This window comes from Prionailurus bengalensis, chromosome D2 (assembly GCF_016509475.1).
Source record: "Prionailurus bengalensis isolate Pbe53 chromosome D2, Fcat_Pben_1.1_paternal_pri, whole genome shotgun sequence".
Taxonomy (NCBI): Eukaryota; Metazoa; Chordata; class Mammalia; order Carnivora; family Felidae; genus Prionailurus; species Prionailurus bengalensis.
Genome location: NC_057351.1, coordinates 5,929,963 through 5,954,158, shown reverse-complemented (window position 1 = coordinate 5,954,158; position 24,196 = coordinate 5,929,963). Strand labels below are relative to the sequence as shown.

General features: G+C 43.4%; 1 protein-coding gene and 1 long non-coding RNA gene across 4 annotated transcripts in view; one reads left to right on the top strand and one right to left on the bottom strand.

Annotated features, from left to right (window-relative positions):
• Positions 1–24,196, top strand: part of PRKG1 (protein kinase cGMP-dependent 1) — a 1,261,759-nt gene that overhangs the window by 233,623 nt on the left and 1,003,940 nt on the right. The gene's annotated exons all lie outside the window — the stretch shown is intronic.
• On the bottom strand, positions 13,635–19,778 carry LOC122492659. The gene is made up of 2 exons (XR_006299727.1): positions 17,890–19,778; positions 13,635–14,286 (listed from the first exon to the last, which is right to left on the bottom strand). It is a non-coding gene; the product is annotated as an uncharacterized LOC122492659 (long non-coding RNA).

Below are 24,196 nucleotides of genomic sequence, written 5' to 3'. Positions count from 1 at the left end.
GACCGCCTGGAGCCGTGTGCGGATGCGTCTGTACAGTCGTGTTGTGGGTCTCTCACACGGTCCGTGACTATCACAGATGCGATACCTTCTTTTATTGGCCTAAGAAAATGAGGCCTAGAGATAATTTCTGGGTTTATCTGCTAGGAGAGAATGGCCCATTTTGGTGCCCATTATCTTCACTGCGTCTCCTTCGTTTTTTTCTCTTTGGCGGCCGTTGAAATACGTTAAGAGCTCGTCACCTAATGGAGTGGTGACCTGCTTGCCAGGTTGACTCCCGAGGTGGTACAGGCTCGCTCTGTGTCGTTGGGATGGCCGACACGCCCGGGAGTTGGGTCTGAGAGGTGATCCAGTGATAAAAATTAAAGCGACAGGTGATGGCACTGGAGAGCTCCCATCCGGTGTGGCAGCCAGGTGACTGTTTATCTGCATGATAACCAAGCACCTGAAACTTAAAATTGCGTGCTTACGCTCTTGAAGGTCGGTGGAGGAAAAAAAAAAATGCCCGCAAAGGAAGGAGAGCGAAATCTACCTGCTTTCCTGTCTTCATAGCGAATGTGCAAGTGGGTGATGACACGTCCTGGGAAAGACCATTGTGAGGATGTGGACGACAGGAAAGTCCTGTACGCAAGTCAGTATCTATTTTGAGGACGCAACACATTGTTCCTGTGTATATTGACATGAATAAACCTGCCTCTCGTCACAAACAGTCGTGAGTTAGGAGTTTTCTTCTAAATAGGTGCTTCTGATTCTGGCCTCACACATGGCCCTTCTAAAGAGGATTTAATGTTTACTTAAATTGTTTCTCTCTTCAGCCCTCGCCAAACTTTTCTTTGCCATCGTCACAATTCAGACCTGATTATGAATGGCCAAGGTATCCCAAGAAAAATGGGAAATCTGATTCTTTGAACATTCATATTTCTTTTTGTAAAATATTTCCCAAGGATTGCTCTGGCGTTTCTTTCCTTTTCTTTTTTTTTAATTTTTTAATGTTTTATTTTTGAGAATGGGGGAAAAGGGGCAGAGAGAGAGAGAGGGAGACACAGATGTGAAGCAGGCTCCCGGCTTTGAGCTGTCAGCACAGAGCCCGACGTGGGGCTCGAACTCACAAACCTTGAGATCATGACCCGAGCCAACGTCGGGACGCTTAACCGACGGAGCCACCCAGGGGCCCCTGAAGTTTCTTTCCAAGCATGATAAAATCCTCATTTCTTTCAGATTCCTCCTTCTTCAAAACTACAGGTCTTGAGAGTGATTCACATGTCACAATTCACTGTCTTTCCAATGCTTGTAGTTTCTCAAGGGCCATTTTAGGCATGGCCGTAACTCGTGTTTATATATTTTGTGTTGTAAATGAACTAGGGTACGATTCATATGGTTGAATGTGTGGATTCTGGAAGGCGTATGTTTCCTAGCCAGGCCACTACAGTATCTGCTGTGCACATGACGGGCTGGTTTTGAATGTTGCACTGGAAGCCCCGAGCGGTGAGGGTGTCACCTCTGAGAGTATGACATTGTTTCGTAACAACGTAGTTGCTCTGAAGCACAGATCCTTGCTTTGGTGAAGTCCACGTCTTCAAGGAACATGTGCACGCCCCCCTTCTCACCATCTGTGGCTCATCCAGTGTCCTCAGCTATGATGAGATCACAGTTGGGCCAAGATGGAATTTCCTTGTTTAAATTTTCTCATCGGTTTTTCCCACACAGAGTTGCTAATGACTAGCATGTTTGGAAGTGTATTTCCATTATAGTTCCCGTGCCTTTGCGAATATACCGCAGTCACATAAAAGCGGTATTAGTGATGGGTGATTTTTTTTTTAACGTTTATTTATTTTTGCGACAGAGAGAGACAGAGCATGAACGGGGGAGGGTCAGAGAGAGAGGGAGACACAGAATCTGAAACAAGCTCCAGGCTCTGAGCAGTCAGCACAGAGCCCGACGCGGGGCTCGAACTCACATACCGTGAGATCGTGACCTGAGCCGAAGTCGGACGCTTAACCGACTGAGCCACCCAGGCGCCCCTGATGGGTGGTTTTAAATGCTTATTAGGTATAAGCACCAGTGTATGATATCGTCATCTTATTTCATGAAGTAATGGCTTCATGTGTGGCAAAGGCTATGAATGTGTATGATAAGGATGTTACTTCTTTTCTTTTTTCTTTTTTAAAGTTTACATCCAAGTTAGTTAGCATCTAGTGCAACAATGATTTCAGAAGTAGATTCCTTAATGCCCATCCCCCGTCCCACAACCCCTCCAGCAACCCTCCGTTCTTCGTATTTATGAGTCTCTTCTGTTTTGTCCCCCTCCCTGTTTTTATAGTATTTTTGTTTCCCTCCCCTTATGTTCATCTGTTTTTGTCTCTTAAAGTCCTTATAGGAGTGAAGTCATATGATATTTGTCTTTCTCTGACTAATTTCACTTCGCATAATACCCTCCAGTTCCATCCATGTAGTTGCAAATGGCAAGATTTCATTCTTTTTGATTGCTGAGTAATACTCCATTGTATGTATACATATACCACATCTTCTTTATCCATTCATCCATCAATGGACATTCGGGCTCTTTCCATACTTTGGCTATTATTGATAGTGCTGCTTTAAACATGGGGGTGCATGTGTCCCTTCAAAACAGCATACCTGTATCCCGTGGAGAAATGCCTAGTTGTGCAATTGCTGGGTCGTAGGGTAGTTCTATTTTTAGTTTTTTGAGGACCCTCCATACTGGTTTCCAGAGTGGCCGCACCAGCTTGCATTCCCACCAACAATGCAAAAGAGATCCTCTCTCTCTGCATCCTCGCCACATCCGTTGTTGCCTGAGTTGTTAATGTGAGCCATTCTGACAGGTGGGATCTCAGTGTGGTTTTGATTTGTGTTTCCCTGCTGATGCGTGACGTTGAGCATTTTTTCATGTCAGTTGGCCTTCTGGATGTCTTCTTTGGAGAAGTGTCTCTTCATGTCTTTGGCCCATTTCTTCACTGGGTTATTTGTTTTTTGGGTGTTGAGTTTGATACATTCTTTATAGATTGTGGATACTAACCCTTTATCTGATCTGTCATTTGCAAATATCTTCTCCCATTCTGTCGGTTCCCTTTTAGTTTTGCTGATTGTTTCCTTCGCTGTGCAGAAGGTTTTTATTTTGATGAGGTCTCAGTAGTTCATAAGGATATTATTTCTAACGGTATGTTGGGACCGAAGTCTACTTAACGAAAATGTTAGCACAATTTCTAGCACAGAGGTTTTCAGTGAGTAGCAAAGAAAGGGTGAAAAATAACACAGGAACTCAACAACCAGAATGTTCAGATACTGTGGTGGCTTCACTACTTAGCTGCTTGAATTTGGGCACCTTTTAAGTCTGTAAGTTTCAGTTTCCTTGTCTGTAAAGTGGAATTGTTTTTAACCACATGAGAAAAGCAGTTATCCACGGCAGCAACGTATGATTAATCTTACAAGTATTTGAAAAATGAGTTTTAATGATGTAGAACTCTGATTAAGTAAGTAGTATGTTGAGCTGAGAATTTTATCTAGCAGGGAAGTTTGCTCATTTTTAAAGACTAGTAATGACACACAAGCAAAGAGCACACTAAGGCGTGATGGGTACTTTGATTCCACAGTGGGATGCTCTGGAGGTAGAGAAGGGACATCCATGCAAATGCAGGGAGAGAGAAGGATTGGAGGAAGAACTGAATGGGCAGGCCCCTGAGGTTTCCTGGAGGTGATGACACTTGAGTCGGGTGTTTGTGGTAGGCAGAATTTCTAGGAACGACCCTTAAGTTTCCATGTCCGATCTAATCAAATGAGTCCTTAAGAGCAGAGACAACTTTCAGAAGCTCCCGGCACAAGAAGAGGGCAAAGAGAATTAAAATACAAGAAAGGTCAAACGTGTCATGGTTGGTTTGAATGTGGAGAGGGCACCATAAAGAGGAGCGAGGACACCCGAGGGCGCTGAATGAGGCCCCATGCTGACTTGGGGACCTCACTGCCACAAACACAAGGAAGGGAGTTCTGCTAACAGCTTGAGTGAGCATGGAAGTACCTTCTTCAGCAGAAGCCCTCCAGGTGAGACCCCAGCCTGGCCATCACCTTGACTTTGGTCTTGTGGAGCCTTCCCATGTGGACGCTGACCTACATAAACTGTGAGATAATAAATAGTGTGGTGTTAGGGCACTAAATTACTGTCTGTTTGTTACAGAGCTGGAGAAAGCTAATGTAATTTTGAAGGATGTACTTAAAGAGTTAGCTAGGAGAAGAAACAGAGACAGGGAGGCCAGTTAAAAGGCTGGGGGAAAAACCTAACAAGTCAAAAAGGCTTAACAAATGCAGAAAATCATGGTACATCACAGCAGCACTAGGGACAGCAATTTCCATTATACCCAGAGCTGTGGAGCTGTAGATAAACATGGAATTTCTTGATGAACAGCAGTGTATTCTTGGTCTGGCATGGTTGAATACTAAAATGGCTAACATTCATCCGAAGGTAAAACTTCCTAAGGTGCCTGGGTGGCTCAGTCAGTTGAGCATCCAGCTCTTGATTTCGGCTCAGGTCATGATCCCAGGTCGAGCCCCACATCAGGCTCTGTGTTGAGCCTGGAGCCTGCTTTGGATTCTCTCTCTCTCTCGCTCTCTCTCTCTCTCTCTCTCTCTCTCTCCCTCCCTCCCTCCCTCTGCCTCCCTCCCTCTCTGCCTCCCTCGGCCCCTCTCCCCTGCTCACACTCACTCTCTCTCTCTCTCTAAAATTAAAAAAAAAAAAAAAAGACGGTAAAACCTCTTATTCAGTCCTAAGGATCCACGTTTGTGTAGGAAAGTTTAATTTTGGAGAGGTGGGAATAAAGTACAATGAATCAAAGGTTATTAGAAGTTGGTCCAAATTTCAATATTTGAGAGTAATTCCAAATTCAGGAAGAGGGAATGATGTGCACTAAGATTCATAATAAAATAGAGGAAAGAACATAAAGGCAGGTTGGAAAGAGTAAAAGGGATGAAGTATTTTTCTGGGGTGAGACTTCGCGTAGTCTTATAGCAGATTTGTAAATAACGTGTCTGGTTTCATCGTGTTTCACTCTGTACTTGGTTATTCATCACCTTTTCCCAATGATGAGAGAAAATGTATTTTAATGAAAATAATAAACTTCATAATTCACTTATACACTGACATTAGCAGGGTGAACTAAAATCAGTATATTTTTGCCAAATATAATTTGCTTTTAGTTTTTTATATCTTTCTGAAGATGTAGGACATATTTAGTATAACTTACCACCTAGGTCTGTACTAAATGATGTTTTAAAAAGACAAGAACTGCTCTTCCCCTGATGTATTTCCTATAAAATACATAAGTAGTAAATGGTTTAAAATTTTCAAGTGACAAAGTGGGATTTAACTTACTTCTACGTTATTATTTATTTTAACTTTTTTTTTGAGGGAGAAAGAGACAGAGTGTGAATGGGGGAGGGGCAGAGAGAGAGGGAGACACAGAATCTGAAGCAGGCTCCAGGTTCCAAGCTGTCAGCACAGAGCCCGACGTGGGGTTGAACCCACGAACTGTGAGATCATGAGCTGAGCTGAGTCAGACGCTTAACTGACTGAGCCACCCAGGCACCCCAACTTATTTCTACATTATTATGTCAGCCATGTATGTATAGACATCAAAATATATTTATTTAAAATTTTTTAATGTTTTATTTTGAGAGAGAGAGAGTGAGCATGAGTAAGGGAAGAACAGACAGAGAGAGAGAGACACACACACAGAATAAGAAGCAGGCTCCAGACTCTGAGCTGTCAGCACAGAGCCCGATGCGGGACTCAAACTCACAAACTGTGAGATCATGACCTGAGCCAAAGTCGGATGTTTAACCAATTGAGCCACCCAGGTGCCCCAAAATATGTTTATTTAAAATGCGAAATTTAACTAAAATGATGACTCACTCCTTCTCACTGTGTATAAATTCACAGAATTACAAAATAGCACCATCAACCATTCCTTGGGTTAACAGCCACATTTACATACATTGGAAAATTGACAGTTTTCTACGCGGTCCTTCGGTCAGTGTTTCTACGCGGTCCTTCGGTGTAGAGTTGCAGCTGCCGTGATGATTTCAGCAAGCCAAGTATATTCTAAAAGGAAAAGATGGATGAAAATGAACCATTTTTTCCTACCCCTGTTCTGAGTTATTTCACTGGAAAGTTAAGCACATCTTTCTACGCAGGCAAACTGTAAGCAGTAAAACCCCTCTGATAAACTAACAACCGTGAAAAGAAGATGGTTATCTAGTCCAACCAGGGATGCCTAAACCAAGGCTCGACAGCAGAGGCACAATGTCATGGAAGAGAAGTCGGTGCAAACACATTTTTCTCCTCCTTTACATCCTAATCCCTATTACCCTATGGAAAACTTGGACCCCGTGAGAGAAAGAAAGGAACAGGCCAGTCCTCCCTTCACTCAGTCCGCCCCAAGACCAAAATTACTCCAAAATAAAGGTGGTTTTGAGCAAAGTCATTTCGTCTGCTTTTCTTTTTCAACAGAACTAAAATCAAACATGATTTCCAATGGAACGTTAATCAATATTGCCTCCCTTTATCTTGATGGTTTCATTGGTTCAAACACTCTAGCGTTAATTCTCGCTAGAGAATGTACATGTCTGTACATGTATATGTATTTGTCTATATGTCTATACATACATGGCTGACATAAGGATTTTCTACTTATACCAATGGTCAGAAATGTTTAGTTGATTTCTGCTCCGACCTTTTCATAACTGTTCTGACCCTTTCTTTGCTTAAAACTTCCTCGGTTCATTTCTTTAATAGGGTTGGGAAACCTTATTTATTTCATAAATAACTTTTTTCCCGAAGTTTAATGAATGGGTTTAAAACTAATACTGAGAAACTCACAGGAAGAAGAGTCATTTGGAGACAAGAATTATAATCCAGGCCTGGTTTATGCTTCCAGTTTGGTGATGGCCTCTCTAAGTATGAGAGTTTTATGAGGAGAGACCAGCATAGTAAGATTTATGGTATTCCTGCCCAATGATGTCACTGCTAAGTTGTCTAAACTCTGCCATTTAGCTGACTGTGTTCAAAATATAGACCATTTTATAAAATCATTATCTTTATGTCCCAAGTAATATGTGCCGATCATAAAGATAGAACTAAGAAGAAAATTTAAGTTCCAAGTGGATGGAAATTTTTGTCTGTTGTCACTGGTTCGTGTCCTTATTTGATGTCTCACTGTCTGCTCCATGGGGCTAGGGGCCATATGCTTTCTTGTCTATCAAGCACATATCACTACACCTGGCTCATGTTTATGCACCTGTACAAGTGAACGTCTACACTATAAATTATACATTTTTATATGGGATCTTACCATTTGTGATGAAATGTCTTTTTACTCAGTACATCATCAGTACATAACATGCGAAGAGATACATTTCTATAATTTTAATAGCCACATAGGATCTTCTCAGTTTACTAATTCTTTTTTACAGTTCTTGTGAGCTGTTTCCATTCCTTAATTAAAAGCAGTGTTTCAAGGGGCACCTGGGGTGGCTCAGTCGGTTAAATGGCCAAATTTGGCTCCGGTCATGATCTGGCGGTTCATGAGTTTGAGCCCCCGCATCGGGCTGTGTGCTGACAGCTCGGAGCCCAGAGCCTGCTTCGGATTCTGTGTCTCCCTCTGTCTCTACCCCTCCCCCATTCACACACTCTCTCTCTCTCTCTCTCTCTCTCTCCCTCTCTCTCTCTCTCTCTCTCTCTCTCTCAAAAATAGCAAACATTAAAAGAAAAACAGCATTTCAAGAAAAACATCATCGTTTCGTATTCTACCTATGATTGTTGTCTAGTGATAAATCCTTAGAAGTAAAACGGATGGATAAAAGCGTGTTGGTTCACACACACAGGGCAGACAGTCTACTGAAGAATACATGGAAGCAGCCACTCACTCATGCCTAGCTGTGAATTAAATATAGTTACTCTAATTCTTTTCCTTTCATATCTCACTGATAGGAGTGGCCCTGAGGGGGAAATAAAAGGGTGTTTTGATTAGGAGCAGGTTTTGACAATCCTCCTCTCCCTGCCACTCCCGCAGAGCGTTTGTATCTCTGGATGAAAGGAGGGAAGCACAGAGACACGTAGCCCAGAGGGGCGAGGAGTCAGGGCATGAGCAACAGCAGAGACCCTGGCAGAAGACAGATGATGGCCCGCGTCTGCGGTTTGCAGAGGCCTGGCTTTGCCTTGATCCGGGCCTCCATCCAAGTGTATCAGGTTCAGGAGCATGTGGGAAGACTTTGCATTTTCAGTGGGACGTTGTGACTTCAGGTCCCGTGTTTCTCGTTTCGCGTGTCATTAGCACCATCGTTAGAATCACCGGGAAGTCAGGGAGAGGTGTGGCCGAGTCATTCCAGAGCCTGAGTGCCAGGCAGTCACCTACATGGCAGGACTTTCTACCCCCCGGGAGCTCTTCAGCCTCGTCCACATCCGCTTCTCCTCGAGAAGTCGTCGTTGTGTAGCAACGGACGTTCGTTGCTCAGAGATTTAGCAGATGGTATTTCCAGATATCAAAGCGATTGATTGATTTTGAGAAAGAGAGAGAGAGAGGAGGGAGAGCAGGGGAGAGGCAGAGAGAGAGGGAGAGAGAGTATCCCAAGCAGGCTCCACGACGTCAGCACAGAGGCTGACAGGGGATTCAAACTCAGGAACCCTGCGATCATAACCTGAGCCGAAATTCAGAGCCGGACGCTCAGACGACCGGGCCACCCACGTGCCCCAATATCCAACTATTTTGTATCTGTACTTGGGGAAATTTCCCCAGGTGGCACAGTGTTTTGTATTGTACTGTATGTTGGTGTGCCTGCGCAACTTATTAGATACGTAAGAACATTTGCTTTCATTTGACTTCCCGCCCACAGGGCTTTCTACACATTCGTCGACTGTATTACAGGGTATGTAGAAAGGTGCAGCCTCTTACATGAGCTCTAAGCCCTATCTCACTGTCAAGTTTATTCCAAGAATAGGACTGAGGAGGCCCACCTACTGCTCAAATTATAGAGAGGGCAGAGGGTGGGCAGAATCTGGCCCAGTGGGATCATCCAGCTTGGAAATAATTTATGAAAACTCTTTGGCGGTTTTCGCCATGCCTGTGCTCCCCCAAAACCATAAAATCCGTGCTGGTGATCAGAATAGGAAGAGAGAACTTTGATTTGCAATGCATGTGGTAGGGGATGCCCATGAAATTTTTAATTATTTTTATGAGGTATAGTTTTATCATAAGAAAGATCTACTAGGCACCCACATTTGTTTATTGATTTGCTTTTTTAATTTCCTCAAAGCAAAGCTAATCAGATTTTAGCATATTTTCCCTTCAAAACCCTTTGTTGAGGGTCTTTGCCGTTGTTAAGTAGAAAACTGTGTTGACTTCATGTTTTGGTCACTTACTGTACACATATGTTATTGATATTATAAATAATGAGTATGCTTTTCTGTAGGTTACAGGTGGCTTTATAGGTCAGCTATAGGCTGATACTTCCTCAAATCTCATCGTTAAAAAATAGAGGCTTAGGAAGTTTCTAGAGTCTTTGTATAGAATTTATGGAATAAAGGAGAGTGTCTAGAAGATTGGTAATGTTTCAGCTTCCAAGTAAGAGAGTCAGGGACAAATTTAGATTCCCTCATGTCTAGGTAAGTAACTGAAATTGATTCTGGCATATGAGGAGGATTATATCAGGACCGATTTTTAGAAAAGGAGAAGTTGACCACTAAGATTCAGAGTTAGTTCACTATGATGGCCTAATACGGTCAAACATCACTTTGAAAAAAAAAAAAATAACGTACTCAACTGGTAGATTACTGGAATTTTGTGGACACTGTGCCTCTGGATTTTAGCAAGATGTGTATCAGAGTTGCTGATGACATCCTTATCAGGTGGGGGGAGGGGTGGGCTGGGTGATAATCTTGTTAGGTAGATCTCGGGCTGTTTGAATCATTAACATTCATTAACTGTACCACTGCCATTAATTAATGCCAACTTGATGGAAACTTTAGTCTGGTTCAGTATATTTATTAATAAATTCACAGAGAGGCTTAATGACATACTAATAAAATTTGAGGATATTAGGGCTGGGAGGGCTAGTTCATATCTTTCCAAAAAGAACTTAACAGGAATAGATGATAGATAAGAGAGAAAGCTTAAGAGGAATGTCACTGATTTAAGATTTTCAAAAAAAAAAAAAAATACACATGGAAGGGGGAAATGAAATAACTCTGAAAGTTACCAGACGAAGACCTAAGATTAATGGATACAAGTTTCAGGAAAATATAATTTTGGTTCAGTGAAAGAAAGAAATCACATTTAGAGCTGTCTACAATGGAGATGGACCATTCAGGAAGCAAGAAGGTGTTCCAGTGAAAACTGGATGAGCCCAGGAACCACAGATGAACCACTTGCTTAATATTTTCCACGAGGCATTCCGCATCTGATTCCACAATGGTGATAGGCAGATGATGTCTCCATTATTTAGGGGTGTTATCGGGTCCTTTGAATTCTCACAGGAGTTTATTTTTAATTCTTTTGACATTTATTCCTGTGCAGCGTATTTATTTGTATCTGTGTCTTATCTCATTTCCTGGACCTCAAGCTCTTTGAGATCAAGACTTGTCAATTATCACTATGACTTTTAGTACCTAGCATAGCATCTTGCACATCACACATTGAAATTGTCAATAAACAAATGAAGGAATAAATTCTCTACCAGTATATATCTTTTTTCCCCATAGGAGTCAGGACACCCGAAGGCCTTGAGGATAATTTGTGTTTGTAACAGCGTAGAACATGCTGGGACTTCAAATGTTTTGCTCTCCTTTTGGGTGGTAGCATGCTGAATTTATCATTTTCGCCTGGATATATCCAGGCTCCTGTGTTTAACATTACTTATGAGGGGCACTCTGGAGGTCGCTGGAAATGTAAAAGACATGCGATAATGTGGCCTTCATGGGGACAAGAATTCTGGTTTATTCACCTTTTATCTCAGATGCCTGGTTTATAACAAGCTCTCAAAAAATGTCAAATTGCTTCCTGACTATCCATTTGAGTTTAGTTTTAAAAGGTGAGTCGGGGCTCTGCAATGAGGAAGGGCATTTCATTTGGAGAAAGCAACGGAAACCAAGAGGTGTCCCATAGGATCACTGGGCTCAGGTAAAGCACCCATGTCCCTGGGGGATAAGGTGTGCCAGGGTTGAGGGAATAGGAAACAAATGGTATAAATCACAGCGGGGACCCTGTGGAGGGGCCTTGAGTGCCGTGCCAAGGAATGCAGTGTGGGTCCGAGGATCCTGGAAATGGAACTTAGCAATAGACATCTCCAGATGCTGGGCTAGTCTATTTTAGAGCAGCCCTAAGCCCTTAGAGCATTTTCCGTCCCCCAGTGATGTGCTTGAGGGAGTGCCAGGGGAATTGTAGGGGAGCATTCCCGGGGTGCCCAAGGCGACCTGGACTTTGAGCATTTGGGTTGCAGGCCCCACAGGACCAAATGTTGCAATCACACCTGCATTCTTGGGCATTCTAGAGGTGTCTCCATGCAGTTCATGTCTCGACGATCCTTTTCAGAGTTTAAAGGTGGACGTGGTTAGCCAAGAACTTCTTTTATTGTGTCTGCCCTTTGGAAACGTGACTTTGCAGTGGTGTTTTGGGCTCAGAAGGCTGGCTTACCGAGGCCGGGGTTTGGGACTTGCGGTAGGGCCTCTTCTCTGAGGCGGCTGCCAGGGTCTCCTGGCCTAAGTGGACTCTTCCTAAAAGGTGCTTCCCCAGGCTACTTGTTGTGCTGCTGCCGTTGGTTAAGTTTAGATTGATGTCAGCATTTGTTGCTACGTTGATTTGGAAAGCTCTCTAATTTAACTCTTCATGTATATTGCCGTCCCTTGATGATGATGGTGATAATTTTCACTGCGGCTTCAGATTTAATAAATGTCATCTAAGTAAATTGCTTTTTAAGCAATTGAGAGAGAGAGAGAAAAAGAGGGAGAGTGCAGGAGAGCCCCTCGGGTGTGGTTCTTAGGTGTGGGGGGTTTCTTCTTAGACAAGTTGCCTTCAGTTGCATGTACATTTCATGTCTGATGAGCTTCTTGCAGGGAGCTAAGGAATCCTTTTCCAGTCTGCTGCCACTGTGATTTACATCTTCTTGAGACCTTTGCATGACCCCCAAGTTGCTAAAGATAACGTTCCTTCCCTAGGCTAACAAAGCCCTACAGGGTCTGGGTGCTGCCTCCATGTTCTCCGTTGCTTTCTTAGAAGCACATGGGCCTTTGTTCGTTCCCTGGAGCTACACGGTTTCCTCCCCTCACGGCCTTTACACATCCCTTTCTTCTGCCCACCACAGACTGTGTTCCTTCCCCTCTTCGTCCACTTATTCCCACCCATCCTACGGTTTCGACACAATCAGGGCTGACTCCAAGAATTTCATTCTGAGCCCTGGCCTATGTCAGATTCTGTTATTAGCTCGTAGATCACGGATATCATTTTACTGGTCCATTATAGTTTTTCGTTAGTTTCTGTGATGATTGGCTTAATATCCCCATGTTTCACTGAAGTGTAGAAAACCTGTGGATCTTGTTCACTCTGGGTCTGATAGCACAGCCCTGTGATCAGCAGGCAAGAGGTTCTCGATTATTATTTGATAAATGAATGAATAAATAATATTATATTTAAACATTCCTGGAATCTCATTTCCCTGGTAAGGTGGAATTGATCAATAGTTTGTCTCATCCTGAATAAATTTTTCATTGTTCATGCCAGTAGCAAACCAACTCTATTCCTTTCTTGTTAGACTACTTGTTAGACCACATATTGGACCTTGCAAATTTTAGGACATCAGGTGACAGAGTGGAAGGGATGGATGGATGATCCTTGAAACTGGACAAACCCGATTTCAAATCCCTGCTCTACAACCTGGCTTGCCAGCTTTTATGACCTCTGCCATGTATCTTAATGACTCTGAGCCGCAGTTTCCCCACCAAGTAAAATGGGACTAAGAGCCTCGATTTGTAAATTTAGTGAGGTCTGTCATCATTGTATTTTATTTTATTTTTAATTTTTTTAACATTTATTTTTGAGAGACAGAGCACGAGCAGGGGAGGGGCAAAGAGAGAGGGAGACACAGAATCTGAAGCAGGCTCCAGGCTGTGTGAGCTGTTAGCACAGAGCCCGAAGTGGGGCTTGAACTCAAGAATGCCGAGATCATGACCTCAGCTGAAGTCAGATGCCCAACCGACTGAGCCACCCCGGTGCCCCACAACAAACATATTTTGCATGAGAAATTACAGAAGTTAATTTTCAGAGGGCAATTCCTAGTTGCTTTCTTCCTAAAGTATCGTTTCCTAATTAAAAATTTAAAAATTCAGAAACGTTAATGGCAAAAAGGGAATATCATGAGTGCTTGAATCAAGTAGTTAGGGTATTGAAACAGACCAAGTCCAAGAAATGTCCATCTTTGGGGCTCACGACACGTTCGGTGTTTATTGCCATGTCAGAGTGAGAGGTCGAGATGATGTGTCTGTGTTTCATATCCCTCCCTGTATGGGCCTGACTTCTGGTCTCTTCAAGAATACTCTTCCCCAGCCCAGTGGCCACTGGGTTTGTTGCTTGAACCTGGGTTTCCTTTTCTCGTGTATGAAAATTGCCTTTTATTAGAACTATCCTTTTTTGTTGGCTCTGTTCTTGAACATGAGCTGACCACACACACACACACACACACACACACACACACAGAAGCCCCATTTTGAACTAGAGATTCTGATGAGCTCAGACCATTCTGGAGTTATTTAGCAAGGTCTGACATGTATTTTTTTCCCCTACAGTTTTTTTCTTTTCCTTTCTTTTTTTCTTTTTTTTTTGGATTTGAAGTTTTCTGGGGAACTGGTATCTCATCTGGTAGCTCTCAGCTGTTGTCAAGCTAAGTTTTCTATCACAATCTATTGTTCCTTGACATGTGATGGCATTTATTAGAGAACCTGGTGGAGCCTCAGATATAAACACAGCATCTCATCCCAGTTAACAGTCTGAGATTTTATGTGCTTTTGGCAAGGTATGCCAGCCTTATTTTTACTGCCTCCACTTTTGAAAGCAGCAAACATACATGCCTTCATAGACCTCCACGATTCCACACGCTGACACACTGCCAAGTGTTTTTGATGGGTTGCTTTTCACTTCGGAGCTCGAAGGGAGGCTCACGCTGGAGACTTACACAGGTAGAGGGGGGACGTGCGTACAGACGAACCTGCGTGTCCCTGCAGAGCTGGTATCTGGGACTCTGGAAGTGGAACACATTGGTTTATTTGTGACAGTGCTGGCCAAACCCCTGTGCCGGCTTGTTGTCAAAACCCCATGGCTGGCCTTGCAATAAGAGACAGGTTAATAATTGCAAATGCGAGTAAGGCAGCAGAAAGATTGGTTGTGCTGTTTTTTATTCTAATATGGGATTGGAGTTCTTTACTCAAGAGGCAGCCGTTTGTGTGGTATGCTACTGTTCGAAGTACACACACTTTAAACCTTAAGGGGATGCTAAACGGTGTGCACTTGGAAAAGTGTGTGTGTGTGTGTTTGTGCACGCGCTACGTTTACAGTTTTTAGGCTGTGCAACATCACAATAAGCATTTCACACCCAGCTGATTGTTATACTAAACCAACTATCATTTAAAAGCCTCCAGAACTAAGGTGACAGTATTCATTATCTTATTGCCCTTTGAGAGAAACACTTGTGAGGTCACCTCTGTGTGATGAAAACAAAATAATAATTCTTTTTTTTTAAGTTTTTTTTGAGAGACAGAGAGAGCATGAGTGGGGGAGGGGCAGAGGGTGGGGGGGAGTCACAGAATCCAAAGCAGGCTCCAGGCTCTGAGCTGTCAGGACAGAGCCCGATGCGGGGCTCGAACTCACGAGCTGTGAGATCATGACCTGAGCCAAAAGTTGGACACTTAACTGCCTGAGCCCCCCAGGTGCCCCCAAAATTATAATTCTTGGCAAAAGGATCAATCAGAAATGGTGCCACAGTTCCCGGAATATAGGGCAACTTCCAAAAAAATGATGAAAATTAAGCACAAATTCTTTCTCTGCCCTGTACTAGATAGACCTTTTCCTGCTCTATCCACAGCCCCTTCCAGAGAATCTGCCTCCCTCTTGGCTCCCAGAAGTGGCAGCCCCACTGGTCAGGGGGCTGTCCCCAGTCCTCCCTGTGATTAATGGATTAGGGACGGAACTCTAATGAAAAGCGAGCTGATCTAATCACAGGATGGATGTCAACCTGAGTGTCTCTCTCAAGACCTTGAACAACGTGGCATTAAGATTTGATCCAGTCGGTGATGAACCCGCAATTGGAGTGTGATGTGCACGCTGGGCTATATGGATTACCATGTGGACACGAATGATCTGGAAGGTGGAGGGAGAGGGTGGGAGAGGCAGGCGGATTCAGGGAGAAGATAGAAGTCGACTCAGAGAGAGTTGGAAGGAGCCACCTCAAGACCTACCATTGTCTTCCAATTTCTCTAAGAACATGCTTGACATCCTTGTTGGCACATAATGAACCTAAGCTACCTTGAGTTTCTGTTTTCTGCAGCCAAAACAGTCTTGAGGAGAACATCCCATTTTACAACAGGATCCTGTATTCATGACTACGAAATGGAATTTGTTTCTACACTCTGGGATGCAATATAAGATTCTTCTAAGAAAGGCCTCTAAGATCCTCAAAAACTAGAAGGGATTCAGTATGAGGGTGCAATGAAAATAGTGCTTCAGTTTGGGAAATGTATTCCAGATGGAATGTTATTGAAACTTATAAGTCTGGAGTAAACATGGATGTGTTCACCAAATTCTTGAATATCAGGACCAGATGGCTTTCTTTAAGACTGGAAAAGGATTATTTTCATTCAAATAAGCAATACAACTTTACCAAACAGGAAAGGGGTGAATGGAATTCATTGCCTCAATGTATGGCTTGGGCTTAGAATATAAATGAGGAATTCGGACACATTTTTGTGACAAACAGCCGTAATAGGCGATTTGGATCAGTTAGAAAAGTTTGAAAATATTACTGCCCTTTTGTAGGGACGCTAGGGAGGATGGTTTTGCCTCCTCGGAGAACATCTCCTTGATGTCAGTAACAGATTCTACAGCAAGCTGCACCGTTTCCCAGAGTTTCACGGATGGCAGGTCTGAATTTGCCCCCCAACCCTCAGACATCTTGTTTCTTTTTCTGAGTCATACATCTGATTCATTCTCATCCTGAGAGTCTGGAAAACCTAAGCCATTTTGAAAATTTGGAGAAGACCTCTTTTCTTCAGTTCAAGAAAGACAGAACTGAGGTACATATTTCCCAAATCCACACGGGTCATTTCGAGTTGGGGGGGGGGTGGGTTTCTGTGGCGCCACATCTGGCCACGGAGCGCTTTCCGCCCAGTAATGTGACTTCGGTCAGGCTACTTAACTCCTGAAGGCCATGGGCTTAGGCCGGCCTGTGTGAGTTCATCAACTGTCATCAAAGACAGTCAACAGTTATCACAGAGGTCCCCGCCTCCCAGGATCCTGCATGAAGAAACCACTTCTGTTCTAAGATACCCACCAGCCTTCCTCAGAGAAATACCTTCCATTTGTTTCTCTTTAATGAACCCCCTTTCCGATTTGAGATCATTATTCTTCACAACCCCAACTGCACTAAAGACTGAAGCTGTTTGCTGCTGCTTTGTAGGGAAAATTCAACCCTTTCAAAAACCTAATTGTAGAATCTCCTTCTCAGAGCGACAATGGAAGAAAATACCAGCGAAGCGTCCTTCCCTTTTCTTGTCCCCTCGCCGCTCCTGTAAAATGTTTTAGGACACATGTCACTACTCGTACATTTTACAAGAAAGATAAAAAGCCATTTTAGCTTTGTTTTCTGGTCTGAATGTAAACTTTTAGTTTTTCCTACCAAACAAGATTCATCTCTGCTTCATGAATATATAGTTTTAACTTGGCAGTTTATTGTCCACGTTAAATATGAGGCTAACACAGGAAGAAAAAAATCTTATTCTTCTAGCATCAGGAAGATGAAACTGTAGCAGGCCAAGGAACAAAAATGTCCTAAGTAGGAGTTAATTAATAAAAGTCTACAACCCTTTTTTGTCATCCCCCCTGCTCGGTGACTCTTAGCCAGAAAACCCTCAAGTCAGCCAAAAGTTTCCTTTCTCAATGGAAAAGGAAAAAATTAGATGCCTTCCTCCAAAACAAAAAACAACACAGAAAATTGACTTATGATCTTTGCCAAAATTGATGACCAAATACTTTGGACAAACTATGTTTTTCGTGCTTTATGGGCTACGAATAGACACTCTTTACATAACTATGAATATGTATCATTCTTAAGTAGCTTAAAATAAAGTCACTAGTGTTAATTTTGTTTCTCTGTCTCCAAAAGACCAGAATATGACCTGGATATAGAAACTCACACCAGTACTTTCTGTCCTGTCTGATGATGGCAAGAGTGTTGGGAGAGGAACATAGCCTTCCTGAGGCAGTATTCCGTGCACAAAACCAGGGGTGCCTTCTACAGAAATACAGAGTTCTCAGTCAGAGAAACAAAGCCTTTAAACCACCAGCTAAGTTCTCTTTGAAACGCTCTGCCTTTTTTTTTTATGTATTGGGTAGCTGAAAAGGCAGATATATTCTAGTTTGTTTCCCAGTGTTAAGATTAGGTATTAGTGTTGTATTCCTCTTTGGCCAGAATGGCAAATTCCATTTTACCAAATATTTATAGAGTCCGGTTAAATTTCACTCACTGCCGGGCAGTATGTCCTAAGTGAGTTTGCATCTTGCAGAATAAAACCAAGTGACAATTTTTGAAAATACTGATAATCGCCACCCTAAATATTATCTTAGAAGTTACCCTGTGCCTTTGCTAGAAGTTCTTTCCGTTTTGCTCACTCAGTGCCCTGGGGATGGGTCTTGTGAAGCCCCACTGCTGAGGCGATTCCTCCACAAACCTTCTCCCGAAGCCTCACGATGACTTTAAAATTCCAGGAGTTGGAGCACTGGGTGCTCCGTTGGTTGAGCATCCAACTCTTGACTTCGGCTCAGGTCATAATCCCAGGGTTGTGGGATCGTGCCCTGCACTGGGCTCCACATTCTCCATGGAGTCTGCCTAAGATTCTCTCTCTCTCTCTCTCTCTCTCAAAAAAAAACCCAAAAAACAAAAAACAAAAACCAAAAAACCAGAGGCATAATTTTCTATTCACAGAATATGAGAATATTTTTTATTTATTTTTTATTAAAAAAATTTTTTTAATGTGTGTTTATTTTTGAGAAAATGCGAGAGAGAGAGTGCAATCAGTGGAGGGGCAGACAGAGGGAGACACAGAATCCGAAGCGGGCTCCAGGCTCTGAGCTGTCAGCCCAAAGCCCGATGCGGGGCTCGAACTCACGAACTATGAGGTCATGACCTGAGCCGAAGTCGGACGCTTAACTGACTGAGCCACTCAGGCGCGCCGAGAATTTTTTTTTTTTTTCCCGATAGAAAAAGTGACAAGCAAACATGAAAACGAAGATATATTTTAAAGATTGATACCTGTCAGGGTGCCTGGGTGGCTCAGTCAGTTAAGCATCCAACTCTTGATTTTGGCTCATGTCATGATCTCACTAAGTAAAGGAAAATGTCCTGATAAAAATAAAATGCTCACCACAGTACCTGTCTGTCTGCAAAGAGAGAAAATTCTGATTAAGAAATCACAAGCACTTGTGACACAAGTGATAATTATTTTTCTCATTACAAGTTTACAATAAAGGAAATCATATCCTGTTGACTTCAGTGTTTCTGAGCTTGAACCCAAGCAAGTTCAAGGCCCTGAGACTTTCGGTTGTTGGTTAGAGGGTTGGGTGTTAGAATGGCTACAAGTGAATTCCAGATTTATCTCACTTACTCATATGTATAGTATTTATCTTGACATATCCTTTCGTGTTTTCCATGTGGAGAAAATAAGATCTCATTGGAGTTGCTCGTTGTTAAACCATAAGATACATATTTTGATTTTTTTTTTCATTTTTAAAAACTTACCTGTATACTGCTAACAGTCAAGGGTAAGAATTATTGTAACTCATTGTCTCACTCATGGTGCTTTAGTAGGAAGCATGATTTTTTTTTTTCACAATAGTGTAGAAAGCACGCATTCACCTGCAAGTCAGAATAGAATAACAGACTCCCCAAATGTTAGAGAACAGCCAGTTTTCATTGCTGTAGTTGTCGGATCACTGTGGACAATTTTGTTGCTATTTAAAAATGTTTTTTTACACATGGTTTCAACATAAGGCTTTCACATTTAAAATATAAAGGGCTGCTGTAAAAATTCTGGAACATGGTCCTCAAGTTTAAATACATTTATAACTAGACAAATTATTGGCTTCATTCTAAAATAATTTTTAGGGGCACCTGGGTGGCTCAGTCAGTTAGGTGTCCAACTTTGGCTCAGGTCATGATCTCACAGTTTGTGATTTCAAGTCCTGCGTCGGGCTCTGTGCTGACAGCTCGGAGCCTGGAGCCGGCTTCAGATTCTCTGTCTCCCTCTCTCTCTGCCCCTCCCTGCTCATGTTCTGTCCTCTCTGTCTCAAAAATAAATAAACATTAAAAAAATCAAAATAATTTCTAAATGTTTTCCTCACACGGCATGTATGTACCCCAGACCCGGTGGTAAAATCAACATTGAAGATAGCAAGCTTCAGATAATCAATGGGGGGCTGAGGGGGAAAGCTTAACAAAAAAAGGATTTGGGGTTAAAAAAACTGAAAAAGGGGGCGCCTGGGTGGCGCAGTCGGTTAAGCGTCCGACTTCAGCCAGGTCATGATCTCGCGGTCCGTGAGTTCGAGCCTCGCGTCGGGCTCTGGGCTGATGGCTCGGAGCCTGGAGCCTGTTTCCGATTCTGTGTCTCCCTCTCTCTCTGCCCCTCCCCCGTTCATGCTCTGTCTCTCTCTGTCCCAAAAATAAATAAAAAAACGTTGAAAAAAAAAATTAAAAAAAAAAAAAACAAAAAAAAAAACTGAAAAAGGTCTCTCTGGAAAATAACTATGGTTTTGGAAAACATGATCAACAAATTAGAAAATTGGAGTTTGGCCAGCTGCTCGGTAGAAAGAAATTAAAATAGAATTTCTGTTCTTAGCTAAAATATCAGCTCACACCCTCTCTAACCTTGCAAAAAGAAACCGGTTCTTAAATAGCATCTGTAACCCAGAAACCAGAAGTAAATGATGGAAATATTGGAACGTAGAAAAACAATACAGCAACATGCCAGATTTCTTGAGTTTTTAAAAAAAGAAAACACAAAAATAAGTCGCTGGGAACCGGTTTTAACACCTTCTGACCCTAAATAGCGCACTCACAAGTATATGTACAAGTTCAAACTGGGGCTTCCCAGATTTTCATTCTACCGCCTGTGTAAGGAGGTTATGAAAAACACACTTAGCCAAACAGCTAAATCAAAGGCATTAGGCATTTCGGGTTTTTGCACATTTGGATAATGTGTGAAAATATTTCCAACTTTAAAAATATCTTTACACCTTCCTCTGTGCCGAGAAAGGGAGTGAGGACAGCGCGTTCGATGCCAGCATGAGCGCGGGGCGGGTCCCCGCAGAGACCCCGGGGACCACAAACGGTGCTCTCCCGTCTCCTTTCTGCCGCTTTCCGCCAAGGGCCGTGGCGTTGCCATGCAGTGTAGAAGAGGTGAAAAGCGGGGCTGTACCAGTCATGGAAAGTCGAGTTCCAGAATGCGACCGTCCTGGGTTTTGAATTCCGCTCCTGGGACTTTCGAGCATCGTAACCTCAAGCAGGCCGGTGGCCTCCCGGGAGCCTCAGCTCTCAGGCCATCAGCTGGGGGGGGGGGGGGGGGGATGTAGGGGGGTGGGGTTAACAGTGCCGACCTCACGAGGGTTGTATGCTAGTCCACTTATTCTTGAAATGTGTGTCACACAGAGCCCAGCACGTGGAAACTTCCAGAACATATTGGCTATCGGTAACTGAAGGCCTTAGGCAGGTACTGAAGCATTGCCCATGTGATTTCCAGTTTTCCACATCGCAGCGGGTCCAGCACCCCCCACCCCCTTCCCGTACCCGCGCTTAGCTTTCTACCACTTTGCTTTGCAGAAGACCTGTGTCAGCACCCGTTGTCACGAGCAGAAGAAACTAGAAGGGGGTTTTCGCTTTTCCAAAACCGCGATTGCTTCTTTGCACCATTTTGGCTTAGCACAAGTTTCCTAGGAACATTCTGCTGTCAGGAGCCGGGAAGCCTGTGCTGTCTGGGAGGCCATCACGAACGAGCATTGCCGTTTACACATTAAAGACTCTCCCCTGCCTGGTGCAGCACAGGGGCTCCATGTGTCCTGCGGAATGAACGGGGCTGCGGTTGAATTGTCACATAGCAGCTAGATGCCGCGTTGCCCGTCTCGGGTCCCACCTCGCAATGCTTGGGAACGATTCCAGGCTTCTCTCTCCTTTACTCGGCTAAGTGCAGCATACCCAAATTGAATTACTGCTGTCTCATAGGCATGACGGGGCTTTCTTATAGCTGCATCTTTGTTTTTAAGATTGTTTCTTTCTCCTGCAGCCCTCAGCATCAGCCTTGCTAGATAAAATGTTATTAAGTCTTGCGGATTTGTAACAAATGCCCCTTCCCACGCTGTAGCATCTGTAGCCTTATAGCTCTCATACTTTAAATGTGTCTTATCTAACTCTCCTCTAACAAGACCGCAGAGCTCCTGAGGCTGGGAACTCGATCTTTCAAATCTTTGTGGCCTTTTTAGTGCCCAAGAAAATGTTTCCACCAGAGTGTTCAGTATATATTTATTTCGTTGAAGGAATGCCCTCTACCCAAGACAGAATGATGTAGGAACTTGAAAGATATCAAACGAAATACCACCACGAATACCAGGAGAGACCTCCTTTGTGTAGCGTAGATGGAAAATGCCAGAACGGCCCTGGTAGTTAGTTGAAGAAAGCTCTCTACTTACAGGGCTAATTGGTTGGGAAAATGAAAGTACTGACCTCTTCAGGATCCGAGGCGAAGATTCTAGACCAGAACTAGGCTAGCTTGGGGATGAATCTCTTTCAATACAATTATAAAACAAAAGTCTACATCTTTTCTATAGACACAGAAAGCCCCATCAGGGGTTCTTAGTATTTCTTTTTTTTTTAAAATAGTAATTCCATCCGTAATAGTTCCTCCTTCTACAGTTATATTAATTTTGCTATATCTTTTGAGAATACCCGAGCTAGGAAAGACGTTAGCGAACATTGACTACAGCTCACATAATTTTAAGAGGAGGATACTCAACCCGGGGGAGATAAAGTTTCCTGCTTCAGATCAGTGAGTTAGTGGCAAAATTGGGGCCAGAACTCTGTCCTCTCTAGGTAGCCCAGTGTAGCTTCTCAGGAGGCAGGGATACACAGCTGGATAGATGACCTGGTAAACCCAAACTTATAAGTGACAGCAAATGTCACACTTCACATGACAGATGTTGTTTTAGCTTGTGATTCTTGTCACCTCCTCTTCCTGCCGTATCCTGTCCTTTCAGACGATCAGAGCCCAAATCTGACAACCTGTAGAAGTTCAGAGGCAGAGGTGATAATTCTCCCCGCCAGTCCCCCACCCCCGCCTTCCTCAAACTGGAGGAGGGCTTGACTGAGCAAATGAAAATGCCCTTAAATGCATCAGCGATTCAGTAGTCCAAAGTCGATATTCTCAACTGCTCTATCTGCACGACCTGTATTTAAAGCCTTGGACCCCGATGCTCCACATCATCGCCAGTGGAAAATAATGTTCGCCATCTGGGCCAAAGAAAAGGAAAGAGTGGAGCACAGCCCTTTGGCCTGAAACAAAAAGACTGCTGGGTAAGTTGGCGGACTCTCATACCTGAAATTCAAATAGAATAACAGCGAATGATCGTGAGGAAGGACAGGGAAGCTACCGTGCATCGATGACTGGCTGAGAAGGTCCCTAATGAGCACACAGAGGAAAAAGGACACGATGTCCGGAGAAGAGCCGGGTAACCAAGCACAGGTGTCGATGCTGTAGGAAATGTGTCAAAGGCTGAAACGCTCACGATAAGAAAGGCCTTATAACTCTGTTCGGGACAAGAAGAGAGAAGGTGATGGGATGTTTCTACCACAGGGTCCTCTCAGGAAGGAGTCATACTTGTCTTCCCCCAACACATGACAGTTTCTTGATCAGAGGATGTAAATACTGGGTTGGATAAAACATAATATTTACAAGAGGAAAAAAGCCCAAGGATGTGAGAAAATTTAAAAAACACCGCATTTAATTCAATTTAATTCAGTGAACTGCGATTATGAATGTATAATGCCTTGACATTTTGCTGGGTGCCCACGATGTCAAGACGCAGAAGATACAGTCCTTGCCCTCAAGGGCTCCCAGTCTAGGGCATAAAGCTGTCATGAGACAGGTTAATTACAGAACAGAGTGGTACACACAATACTCTATTGATTTCTGTTACTTTGTAGAGTTGTAAGGAACAGGGGAGGAACACGAAGATTGTACATGGCCAAAGGTGGATGTCATTTTTAAAACGAAACTCAATTCGCTGATTTGTAGACAAATTAGATTGGTAGCTTGATGCCGTTGTGAGCAAGAATCTGGAACCGATTAATGAAAAGAGATGGCGAGCACTAACGAAGTCGGAGATGAGACCGAGACCACCGTGGATTTGCTGAGAAAGATCAGACTAACAATTTCATTTCCCTTTTTGAAAGAGGAAATCCACCTGGGAGGCTAGAAACGCAGTAGAGACACACGTGCCTTGGACTTTATCTCGTATATTGGTTTTCTGTGACTGTTTGGCGGGATCGTCGGTGACAGATTTGTTGAGCAAGAAATATGGGCATGACGCTAATACATTGAGACTTGGAAATGCTAATTAGCTGGTAGACATCAATCAAAAGGGAGGCTTCTTCCTTTTGGTGGGTTGTGGGGCCCTTGGCCTTGGTGTGGCTGTGCTAATCCTTTCATTCGTGATTTAGACGATGGGTCAGTAAGGGGACTCCGTAAGGAACTGCACATTCAAGCAGGGAAGTTTGAGAAGCGTTGAAGAAAGGGACTATTTACATGTGGCCGGGGCGCCTGGGTGGCGCAGTCGGTTAAGCGTCCGACTTCGGCCAGGTCACGATCTCACGGTCTGTGAGTTCGAGTCCCGCGCCG